Below are 12724 nucleotides of genomic sequence, written 5' to 3'. Positions count from 1 at the left end.
TGGTTGCTCTTCGCAGCTCTCCCAAGGGATGAGTGGGTGATAGGTTTTATTATCACCTGCTTTTCCAAGGAGGAAAGAGGAGCTCCTAAGAGGAGAAGGGACTTGCCTGGTTTTATAGCTCAGAGCTCCTGCCACCTTGTTAGGGGATCCTCAACAAAATGGTGATAAATTCAGCCCGCTGTCAGCCCAGGAGTACCACCTGTGCTCCATCCTGTGTCCCACTAACTACAGTGGGATGCAAAATAAAAACCGTCACTAGTATTGGCCTCTCTGTGCTTGGCACTGTATCTCTCAACGGATCACCTTCCCCATAAAGTCGCCTTATTAACTCTACTTTTCTTTTAAAGGCTCTGCTGTTTTCCCCCACCGCCCAGCTTAGCTCCCTGAAGTCATGTGTGACTCAGCCTTTCCACCCACTTCAGTTGCCCGGGGAGCCATGTAGATTCTGCCACCCAAATGTCTTACATTTGTCCCTTCTCCCTTCTTCCCCCTCCCACTACCAAAATTCAGTCCTCATTACCCGCTACCTGGACTACTGTAATAGCGTCTAACTGGGTCTCCACACTTTCCATCCTAAGTTCTTCTGTCTGGTAAACCTTCCTCAAGTAAGACTCTGATAAATGCCACTCTCTCACTGGGTGCTTTCTCAGGAGCCTTCCCATTTAAGTGCAGATTTTTACCCTGCACTCAGAGGTCACTTTCCTTTTTGGCCTTCTCGCCTACTAAGCCACTGAACAACTTTACTGCGCATCAAGAGCTTGGCTAGCAGGCGCCTGCCGTGAGCGATTCTGATTTGGGGTCTGCTTCGGGGCCAGGGGACCCGCCCTTAATAGGCCTCCATGTGATCCCAGTGCTCGGGACCCTCTGGACCACACACTGCTCTCGCAGGCTTTTCCCAAGCCCGGAGTCTTCAGCCCCTGTGCCCGGCTATGCTATTCTTTTACCCTGAAACCCTCTCTCAGCCCCCTCTCCACCTGTTGAAATTTTTCTCATGCTTTAAGGCCCAGCTCAAATACCTCCTTCTTCAAACACCTTCTTCACTGCTTCCTGGCAGTGAAGAATTTTCTGATTGTTCCAAATGGATAAGATGCAAACTCCTCAGCCTTAAATTTAAGATGCCCTGTTTTACAATTCCAGGCCCATCTCCTGCCTTCCTGCCTGGTTCCTCCACTATCGCTAAGCGCTCCCACCACGCCGAAATGGTTCTCAGCATAGGCCCTTTACACATACCTCCGCCAGGAATGTGGTTCGTTCTCTCTCTCTCTCTCTGCGCCCCCCGCCCCACCCAACCCCGTCTCTCCTAAACTTACCCTGCTAGATAGACTCGGCTCATATGTCACTTATTCCGTGCCACATTCATCACAACGACAGTCTTTCTAGACTCTTTCCCGCCCCCATAGCCGCTAAGTCACTCCCTCCTCTGTGCTTCCCCAGACTTTACACGCCCGAGAGAACCCAACGACAGTAGCTTACTTGTGGTTTATCTGTTTAACTTGAACACTAGGCAGTGAACTTGGCTCAGGCTGTGTTCTGAGGACCTAGCCCGGAGTCCACAGGCAGTCAGTCCTTCTAGAATGCACGCATGAATGGATCTCTTGCTTCCCAGCCGCCCTCCCCCGGAACAGGCTTTGCTCTTTGCACCTCTGGCGTTGCGTTTCTCTTCCTGTCTTTTTTGTACTTCCTTTACTCACCCTACTAGATTGCAAGCCCCCTTGAGGGGAGAAACCTTGTGGGATTTTGCTCCCTATCCCCAAGTCTGGCTCCTTAACCATGGCAGGAGGTCAATAAACGTTTGTTTAATTGAGTTGTAGGATGTTGTGCCCAGCTAGCTGCTAAACAACCTCATTTAAGGGGTTAACTAATAACACTCTGAGAAGTTCTTCTCCTTAGGGGGCATTTGCATTTTAATGGGAATCTTAAAAACCCAAAGGAAATGTTCTCTAATGGCGGGATTTCAGGCCTTGTAGGGAGGCGAGTGTGTGTGTGTGTGTGTGTGTGTGTGTGTGTGTGTGTGTGTGTGGTGTTTGATGGGGATTAGGGAAGAGTTCCTCCAGCCCAGGGATGTTTCCACTTTTCTGTGCTATGGGCCCCCATGAACAGTCTCGTGAAGCCTACGAACAGAATAATAATTTTAGATACATAAAATAAATTACTTAGGATTACAAAAATAGGTTATAATGAAATATAATGATCTAAATATTTTAAAAGTCAAGTTTGTGATATAGTAATATGTGCTTCTTTATTAGAGCATTAATTAAAAAGTCTACTGGCAGGTCTTATAATTATTGTACTGCCATAGTGATGACTATAAGCGATATTTGGGATATCTGTGATTCTGCTGGTTAAAACATCATGAGCTGCTCATACCACCTTGATCTGTTGCCTGGATCCATAATTGAAGGAAATGATAATTTTCATTAACTAATGGAAGCAAAGATGTATTTTTTTTCTCCATCCAAGTTCTAGCCTTAGTTTCCGTTGCGGACTCAAGGTTAAGAGGCCCGACTTAGCTGAACCCTCAGTATGATGTGGGTGGTCCTGAAGCCAGTGCCATTTCGGACCCTAGGCTTGCTTTTCTACTCACCACTACTTTTGACCTTGAACTCTCAGATTCTTATTTTTCACCCTTTAACAAAAAAGGACAGTGTACATTTACTTCATTTACAGAAATATGAAATAAGATGAAACAAAAAGGATTGTTTGGGTTCTCCCTCTATCGCCAAGGCATCAAGATGTCAGACTTTAGGAGAAAGAGAGGCTCACTAGTTTCCTAGCGTGGGAGCACCCCCTCCCAGAAGTGCTATCGATGGGGTGGGGTGGAGCGAAGCCAGGAGGAAGAGGAGGGTTTGTCCCAAATTCAGAGGTGGGAAAGCAGTTGCAGAGTTTACCTGAGAGTCTCTGCTAGCTCTTTCTAAAGTCAGAAGCCAATATCGGGACCAAAGAGCACTGTTGTAGGGGTGGTCCAGCATCACATCCCCAGTGACTAAGTGAAATACTGCTTTTGAGACCCTGCACTCCCTAATGCTGATGTGATTTCTAATTTAGGTTAAAGTGTTTGTTCAGTTTTCTTTTTAAACCCAAAATACAGGGAACATATTCAATCCATTCCCAGTTATCTTTGTGTATTTTAGTCATTTAGAGGCAATTTTCCTCCAGACAGATTTACCCTACTGTTTGCCATGCCTTGGGGCTTATACCTCTGCTCTCAGTGGGTGCATGCTTAGAGGATATCAGTGAATTTTAACATTACCTGGACATGTTGTTACCAGGGTGAGCACCATATCAGCCCAGGCAAACCATCATCCCTGCTCCTAATGGTAGTGATACTGAAAGCTTTACCCTTGACATCTTCCTTTTCTCTTGCATACGTTTTCCTTTGGTGAGCTCATTCATTTTCTTGGCTTCAGCTCTCACCTCTGCACCTCCAGCCTATCCTCTCACTTGGCAAGATATCTCCATTTTGGTGTTCAGTCCCCCATAATTCTAAAACTCGACTCTCTTTCGTCTTTTACAAATCAGCTTCACTTTTCTAAAACACAACTTTATTGAGGTATAATTTACAAACCATAAAATTTACCCATTTTAAGTGTATGACTTAATGATTTTTTTTTTGTAAATTTACAGTGTTGTGCAACCACCACTAAAATCCACTTTTAGAACATTTACTTTACCCCAAAAAGATCCCTATACTATCTGCGGTCGATCCCCATTCCCATCTCCACTAATCTGCTTTCCATCTCTATAGATTTACGTTTACAGGACATTTCATGTAAATGAAATCATGCAATATGTAGTCTTTTGCATCTGGCTTCTTTCAGGCTTCTTTTGCTTAGCAAAGGGGTTTTGAGGTACATCCATGTTGTAGTGTGTATCAGCAGTTCATTTCCTATTGCTGTTCATTTCATATTTCATTGTATGGAGAGACTGCATTTTATTTAACCATTCATCAGTTGATGGACATTCAGATTGATTCCACTTTTTGGCTATTAGGAATAATACTGCTATGAACATTCACATACAATTCTTTGTGTAGACATACATTTTTATTTATCTCAGACACCTAGAAGTAGAATTTCTGAGTCACATGGTAAACTTACATTGAACTTTTTAAGAAACTGTTAAACTGTTTTTGAAGGTGACTACAGCATTTTACATTCCCACCAGCAATGCATGAAAGTGATAGTTTCTCCCCATTCTCACCAACACTTACCAATGTCTTTCTTTTTTATTATAGCCATTCCTAGCTGATGTGTGGTGGTAGCTCACTGTAGACCAGTGTCATTTTTTATTTTATTTTTATAGAAATGAGATCTTGCCATCTTGCCCAAGCTGGTCTCTAACTCCTGGGCTCAAGCCATCCTCCTGCCTCAGCCTCCCAAAGTGCTAAGATTACCAGCATGAGCCACCAGCACGTTCTACCCAGTGTCATTTTTGAATTCGTCTCACTTCTGACCATACTGCCCCCACTTTCCACCAATTTTATGGCTAGAAACCAAACACACTATTCTTCCTTCCTCTTACCTTTATATGCTTCAGAAGTAAGCTGCTACAATCTTCTTCAGCTAGCACCTGAATCTCCTACTTCTTCATTTATCTTTACATTGCCCTACCTGGATCTGCATCATTTCACACCTGAATTTCTGCTGTTTTCTGGCTTCTCTCCTTGCCTGTTGTAGCTCTTTCTTCAAATCTTCCTTCCTATAGCTGCAGATTAATGGTTAAAATAGTAACATGAAAAGAGCATGCATGGATATGGAATCGGGGGATCTGTGTTCTAGTTCAGGAATCACCACTCATCATCACGTGACCTTGAACCAGTCTCGTAACTTACCTGAGTCCAGCTCCTTCGTTAAGTTACTTAACCTCTCTGAGCCCGTTTCCTCATATGCAAATTAAGGATAATTATAGAACCTTTCTTATAGAGTTGTTATATAATACATGCAAAACCCTTAGCACAGTGCCCGGATGTATGAAGAACACTCAATCAGTGCTGGCAAATGTTGTTATTTTAATGATTATTATGACTATTATTATTAATCATTATGATGGGAGCTATCTACTAGGCCTATCATATGGTTGTCATAAGGATCAAGTGTGGCTGTGAATATAAAAAATACTTTGAAAAATACCATGCAAATTGCAATGGTGTTATTTTTACATGTTTTTTTCCTTTGCATAAGGAGAAAGGCAGTCCAGGATAGCAGCAAGAATACAGGCTTTGCCATTAGCCTGGCATTCAAATCTGTACAGTGCTTTTTAACCGTTGCGAGGCTTGAACAAATCATTTACCCTCTCCATTTTGGTTTTCTCATCTGTGAAATGGGTATAATTATAAATCACATTCAGGGTAATGCTGTCAGAACGGTGCCTATTCCACAGCCAGTATTCTGTAAACCGTAGCTTTTTTAAAAAAAACCTCAGTGTATTCTTCTTATATACTTTCTCTAAATTGTATTCTTCATAATTAATTCCCATCTTATTTATCTATCTGTATTCCCCACTGATCCTAACACATACATTGAAGAGAGGCTATAATGTGGAAAGATTAAGCATTTTCACCTCAGGCTGACTTTGGCTTTAATCTCAGCTCCACCACTCTCTAGACACATGACTCAGCACAGTTACCTTACCTTTTTACGTATCTGGCCCCTCAACTGCAAAACAGTTGAGGGAGAGCAATTCATACCTCATGGGGTTATTGTGTATATAAATAAGATCATAGAAAGTCCTTAGAATAGTGCTTGGCACATGCACATACTAAATACTCAATAAACAGCGGCTGCTATTATGTTTGTTTCTACTCACCTTTACCACTATCATTTTCTGATTCACTACCCGCACATAAACTGTGCTCCTTTCAGTCTCTGGCTTGGCTCCTTGTCTCTCCCTCCTGGCCATCCTCCCCTGCTGGAACTGCCCAAATCCTATTCTTCAAGGCCAGTTCAGCTTCTGATCCTTCACAAAATTATCACACACTACTCCAGATTCTAATCATTGCTTCTCGTCCCGCCCTCCCACTCCCCGGAAATCTATCATTTGTGCAGTGTCTGTAATTCTGTTTAGAAATTAATTATTAAACATCTTCTGTTGTAGTTGTTTCCTCGACTGGACTGTAAGATTCTGGAGGAGGGGTATTTATTCAGCTTCCAATGAAGCTCTCACTCTGCTTTAGTTTGGCATTAGACACGTAGTAGGTGCTTATTAATGCTTGACTGATAAACAATAACTAAGAAAGCAAACACATAAAAGTAATTGCGAGATTTTACAAACGGGGGTTCCTTAACCACCTGGATAGTGCCCTCAATGACTGTGAATCAAGAGTGATCCTGAGCAGTGTTATTCCAAAACACTAGCAGAGAGTAGAGAAAAGAGCAGTTGATGCAGAGCCCCCAAATCAAGGTCAGCACTGTTTAAGTTAGCAAAGCCTGTCTTTACTGGCACAGATGACCTTGTTTTTGTTTTCCTCATCACTTCTTGGCATCTCTCGCCAATCTGAACCACTTCTTCCAATCCCAGAGGACTTGCTGCCCTCAGAAAGCCCTCTGAGTATCTTTCCCTCTATCTTGAATTTCTGGGGAAAGTTCTCCAAGCTTCAAAATTAGCCTTTTCTTTCTTCCCCACGATATTCCCTCAGTGCAGTTAGCAGTTAAGGAGGATAGAGGTCTGGCCAGATAACTTATTAAAATGAAACAGGGCTAACCTTTTATTATGTTATCCCCCCCAGGGGCTGGGCGAAGTGACATCTTAAATCCAAAGTATGAATTTCTAATGTCAGAATTTACAAGAGTGTGTCAGGAGAGTTGAGGAGATATCAGTAAGCGAGGTTGGGTGTGAGAATGAGTGAGGTATTGAGGGGGTAGCCTTTCAGTGTCCCTAAAATCTCCCCACAGGCCAATTCCATTTTGGAAAATCCAGAGACGGCCAAATGCAACAATAAGAACCAACATTTATCGGGCACTTAACTATGTGCTAGGCACTATTCCTACATGTCTACAGTCACTCATTTATTCCCACACTACTCTGGGAGAAAAATACCTATTATCAGTACTCCACTTTATGGGGGGGAAAACACCCTAGAGAGGTTAAGTAATTTTTCCAAGGTTATACAGCCTGCTCATGGCAGAGGTAGGATTCAAAATCATGTGGTTTTCACCCAGAAGTGGGTTTTTGAATCACGTGTCTCCCCTTGTAAACATTCTGGGAAAACAGAGGAACAAACTTCATGAGAAACAAACCTAGATATTATCATTATTACCATCACCATCATCATCACAGCAAACAAGGTGCTGTCCCTGTGTATGCAGGGCACTGCATGAGGTGCTGAGAAGACGAAGAGGCATCCAGCCCCACTGTATGCCTGAATCAACCTGACCCTCAGATTGCCTCAAGTGCTTCCACCTCTGTGAAGTAGTTCTGCTCATGTCTTCTCCCTCAAATAATGTATTTCCTCTGATGGCCGATTTACTTTTTGCTTCTGCTCTGCCATTTATTTATTACCTTCTATCTTGCATTGTGGTTATTTATATACATTGTCACATTGCTGAGTCCGTTGCCTGGCTGACTCCTACGCATTCTTTAAGATTCCACTCAGGTCTTATTGCATACCCTGACTCTCCTGCCTGGACTAGATACCTTTCTTCTGTATGCCCAAACACTTGGCATTTATTCATATTATGCCACTTATTATAAGTGATTATAAGTGTTTACTTGTCAATATTTTTAACAAGCTAGATCCCAGATCCCAACATCAGGGGAGTTAAGTTATACTTTTTTTGAATCTTCAGAACTTTGCACAATACCCAGCACATGGTAGGCACTTAGTAAACTCTTTTTTTTTTTTTCTTATTAATGAATGAACCCTCCATACAAATCTGATTATACTTTGAAAACAGAATTGAATGTCAGATTCATTTTTTGTATCCCCCAAGCCCTGCACTTAGTAGTTGCTCAATAAATATTACGATAAATAAATAATTGAAAAACAAAAGAGATGTGAGATTCTGCTCTTGGGATATGGGGGAAGACTGGGACCTAGAGCAAAAGTTTGCATATCTGGGCTATATTTTTAAGTTGATTATAATAAACATCTACCACTAAAATAGATGAGAAAGAAAACATTGTTTTTGATCAAAATTACTTGGCTACAAAAATATAGTTTAATATCCAAACCCAGGTCCATATGACTCTAAAACCAGTATTGTTTCTATTATACAATATTGTTGAGAGCTTTTTTTTTTTAATCTGTAATAATTGCCAGTTTATTCCTCTGGCTAAGAGATCCAGAGGTAATTTGAGGTTTACATTTCTTTTTTATTGTTCTTTCATCAAGAGTTTAGGTGCCCCCATTGCCCTCATAAGCTGGTTGCAAATTATTTGACTCTTACTTGTAAAAAAAATCCTTAATTCTTTTTGTGTGTGAGACACGTGTTCACTAAAAAGCACATATAAGCAAAAAGAATAAAAAGAAGAAAACAAATAAAATTTCACATCACACAGAAATAAGCTTGGTTAAGTTTTTGATGTATGTTATATGGATGCATGTATACACACATGCACACACACAAAGTTTGGAATTTTATCCTATATATGTGAGCTGATATTAAATATGCTGCTTTGCCATAACCTGTTATGTTTTACTTTACAACATGGAATGAACACATTCCCATGCAAATGTGTGAAAGTTTCCAATTGAGAAATAGACCTGGAAAATGGGTCAAAATCCAAAATCCAATGAGGTGCTGGTACCAAGGAAACTACCTAAAACAAAATTTCATCAGATTATTAAAAGTAAAATGGAGGTCAAAGATACAACAGAAAATGCTAACAGAAAGCAAGCTTGGGCCAGATTTTAACATTAGGCAAAAATGAATTCAAGGCCTAAAGCACACAGGATAAGGACAGCTGCGTGAATGTCTTTGCTTCCAATGCATCATCACAAACTTGTTTCTTACTCTTCTTCTCTCTTCCCTAAGCCTTTCAAGCTCATCTACTCCTCTTATCATTTCTTCAGGGTTCAAAGGCCTAACGGGTGTGTCCTCTTTAAATCCCTGGCCAGGCTGTTTCCTTCTGCCTCCTGGCTTACACCTTCTTCGGAAGGTTGAGGATTTCCTTCTGCCTCCTGTGGTACATCCTCCAAAGGGCGATCTTCCTCGGCCTTTGGCATGTTCTGTGGTTTTCCCTCATTTTCTTCACAAGACTTTTGCATATTGAGTATTTTTTATTTCCTTTTTGAATACATTAATTCTGAAAGGATCTTGGGCACTTTTCTCCTTCTCCAGCAATAGGGAGCTGCTACAGGGAAACAGGCCCTGGCCTATAAGGCATATCGTTGAGATCTTAAGGTAGATAGAGGGGCCCTCATTGGGCCCAGCAGAACCAGCAGGGCTTAAATAATTAAAAAGGAATAGACACTGCATGAACTATGTAAAAAATGGTGGTATATGTAAACCGCTTTTTAAAGAAAGATCTATCTGGCAAGAGCATGTAGAATTGACTGATAAGGGGAGAGGCTGGAGGCAGGGATATCTATCGCAACAGTCCCATCTTGGAAACAGAAAACAAGAAATTGATTTAAGGAGGAATTTGTGGACACTGGTGATGAGAGGAGACAAAGACAGAAGATGTTGAGTCAGGATTACCACAAAGTTTTAAGTCTAAGTGAAAGATATAGGGAATTCAGAAGTGAGACTTAATCTTGACAGACGGTGAGTTTGCTTTTTGACATGTTAAGTCACTTTAGATGAGCAAGCTGAGTAGGTAGAAATGCAGGATTAAGTTCAAGAGAGGCCTGAGCTAGACCTGTAGATGTGCTGGTCATAGCTAAAGTTCTTTAAACTTCAAAGAGATGATAGCTAAAGTTAGGAGAGTGAAATGACCTAGGGAAAATTGGAGAGAGACAAGATCAAAGAACCAAAGACTTTAAAGAACATCCACAATTAGGAGACAATGGGAAGAATTTAAATCAATGAAGAAGGCAAAACTGTAATATCATCACATCTTGGAATTAACAACTAAAAAGAGATTCAGGGAGGAAAGGATATTCGTTACATGAATTTGGCAATTAGGTTTGGCCATATTGGACAGAGCATTTTGGTAGAATGGTTGGGTTAATTACAAAGGAGGAAACACAATTGTTGTGGCAGAGAATGTAGGTTGCCCTCTGGATAAATTGGGAATTTTTTAAAAAGGGGGAAAAAAGGGTACTAATGTAAGAAAAATTTTACTGAAGATTCTAAAGCAAAGAGTAAGAAGCCAATGGATGGGAGAAGAGTGAGCAAGGTCCTTCAGAGGTGAGATGAGATGACAAGGTTGGTCTTGCAGTGTAGAAGTAGTATGGATAGAATTTGGAATAATTGCTGTGGAAAATGATAGAGACAACAATGAGGATACATAAAAGGATTACAAAGTGGTAAGTAAAGAAATTCAATGTCATCACCTTAATTTTGGTTGGGATCCATTTTCTTGGCTTCATGTTTTTTCTAGCAATATCTGGTTGACCAGATGTGGAAATAAGGAAGTGAAGGTACATCTTAGCATTGGGAATTTCCATGGCCAGAATGGTGGATGGTCAAGGATTCCATGGAGACAAAGTGGCCAGTGAGTGCAACCTGAATGCAAACCATAAAGGTGAAATCAAGGCTGAAATAGTTGGGTAGTAATTCTAGAGAAACTGGGAAGAGATTGATTGTGTGAGCTGGGAAGAGTCCAGTGGGACAGGCTGAAATCAGGAAAAACAAAATAGGTCATCTGGAGGGCAAAATTCCTACGGAAATGTCTAGGAGAATTAAACAAAGTAGTAGAAACACCCAGAATTATTGTTGGGAAAGCAGTTATGAATAAGAAATGAGGCTGGGTTCAGTGGTTTATGCCTATAATCCCGACCCTTTGGTAGGCCAAGACAGGAAGATTGCTTGAGGCTAGGAATTTGAGACCGGCCTGGGCAAACATAGGAGACTCTCTCTAAATAATAAATTAGTGGAAATTGAGGAAGAAAAGGAAAGTGGGATTCTAAGAATTGATGTGAAGAACTGGTATGAAGAGCAAGAGATTTGGAGAGAAATGGTTAAAGCATGTGGAACACGTAGATTGTCCTTTGCTAAGGCATGATGGACAATGGTTAAATAGGAAAAGTGGTAAGGATCAGGATCATTATGTCAATCATTTAGGGCTCAGGAAATGAGAATGTCATAAAACCTGAATTTTAGAAGGTAATGAGAATAGGAAGCACAACCATGCAGGTTTGAGGATGAAAACAAAGGGGAAGCATTGGTGGTAGGATCTGAATGTCACTTCAAAGCTTCATAATAATGGTGACTCTGATTCCCAAGTTGTGAAGAACAGGTATGTGGTGACGCAGAACAAGACTCAAGCTCTCATCGAATGCCAGGGGCCTCAGGTGAAGCTGCAGGAGGAAAGGAGGCGGGAAAATTGATTTCCACCTAACAAAGGAGACAATTAGTTTTAAATTTTCCAGCCAGGGATGAAGCTCTGGGACTCCCCCATTGACTTCAATAGACTGGTGAAAGGTAGGATAAGGAGATTTGTTTCTTTTTCCTAGGAAACCTAAAAAAGAAATAATTTCCTGGCCATGTTATTACAGCATTGGGGCACAGCACTATGAAAGTCAAGAGATTAGATTGACTTTCTAATGGTTAGATGCTATTCCATTCTTACCCTTCATTTTCAATCATTAATGACTCTCTTGATAGTATTTTTTTGAAGCTGAAATTCACCAGTTTTAGTGAACAATGAGGTAGATGAATCGGTAATAAATATTAATAGTACAAGCAGCAGGAGCCCACGGACAAGCTGAGGGCTTTGACCAAGGCAAGAATTTGTTAAGCCTTCTCATAACCCTGATACCAGCTGGCTGAGTGGGCTCAACCTTTCTTAGTCTTGGTTTCATCATTTCTAAGGTAGACTTTCATATTCTCTCCTACAATAATAAATATTGTTAGGAATGAACAATCATTGGAATTTAGAATACTGCTGTGGAGTCTTGGACTTAAATTCTAGTCCCTAAAACTGAGCATAATCTTGGCAAATCATTGAACTTCTATGCCTTAGCATTCTGTAAGACAGGATGGAATTCCTTCCAATCCTAAAATTTAGGTGTAAGTTTATCAAGAACTGAGGAAACAAAAGCACTTGTTGCCTCAACTTGAAAGTGGAGTTTACAGGTGGAAAAACTGGAGGCAAACCTAACATAAATGCTATGATTAGCTAAAGAACTAAGAAGTCAAACTTACATCATCCATGTTTGCAACACAGTGAGTGCTCATCATTATGAGAAGCAAATTTCAGTAAGTGAGAAAATCAAAACCAAGTCTCTTTAGCATCAAAATCCTTTATTTTTAGCAATTTTACCATTTGGGTAAAAAAATGATTTCTTATCTTAAAATTTCTAGAGTAGCAGTAACAGTTTGAAGCTTTTATTCATAGGATGCTTTTTAAAAAAGCATTTCATTATCCATTAATGTTTATGTATATACAGTGTGTTAAATCCTTATACACCAAAATAGAATTCTTTGTCAAGTGAGATGAAAATGCATACAAGGTAGAAAATTCAGAGTGCAAAAATTCTAGTAATATAAACTATTTAATAGAATAAATTCTATTTTAAAACACATTTCTATCCCATCTGCAATGTAGCTAAATTACCATTTCTATGGAACCTCTAACCTTTAGATTTCATGACTTTTAGCATGCTTAAATTCTCAATATT

The 12724-nt window shown here is 40.5% G+C and overlaps 1 pseudogene; it reads right to left on the bottom strand.

Moving 5' to 3' along the window:
• Positions 1–8242: 8242 nt before the first annotated feature.
• On the bottom strand, positions 8243–9346 carry LOC112426158 (transcription elongation factor A protein-like 8; annotated as a pseudogene).
• Positions 9347–12724: the final 3378 nt, after the last annotated feature.

The sequence above is a fragment of the Macaca nemestrina genome, chromosome 1, assembly GCF_043159975.1.
Source record: "Macaca nemestrina isolate mMacNem1 chromosome 1, mMacNem.hap1, whole genome shotgun sequence".
In the NCBI taxonomy this organism is placed as follows: domain Eukaryota; kingdom Metazoa; phylum Chordata; class Mammalia; order Primates; family Cercopithecidae; genus Macaca; species Macaca nemestrina.
This window is presented reverse-complemented; position numbering and strand designations above follow the sequence as displayed.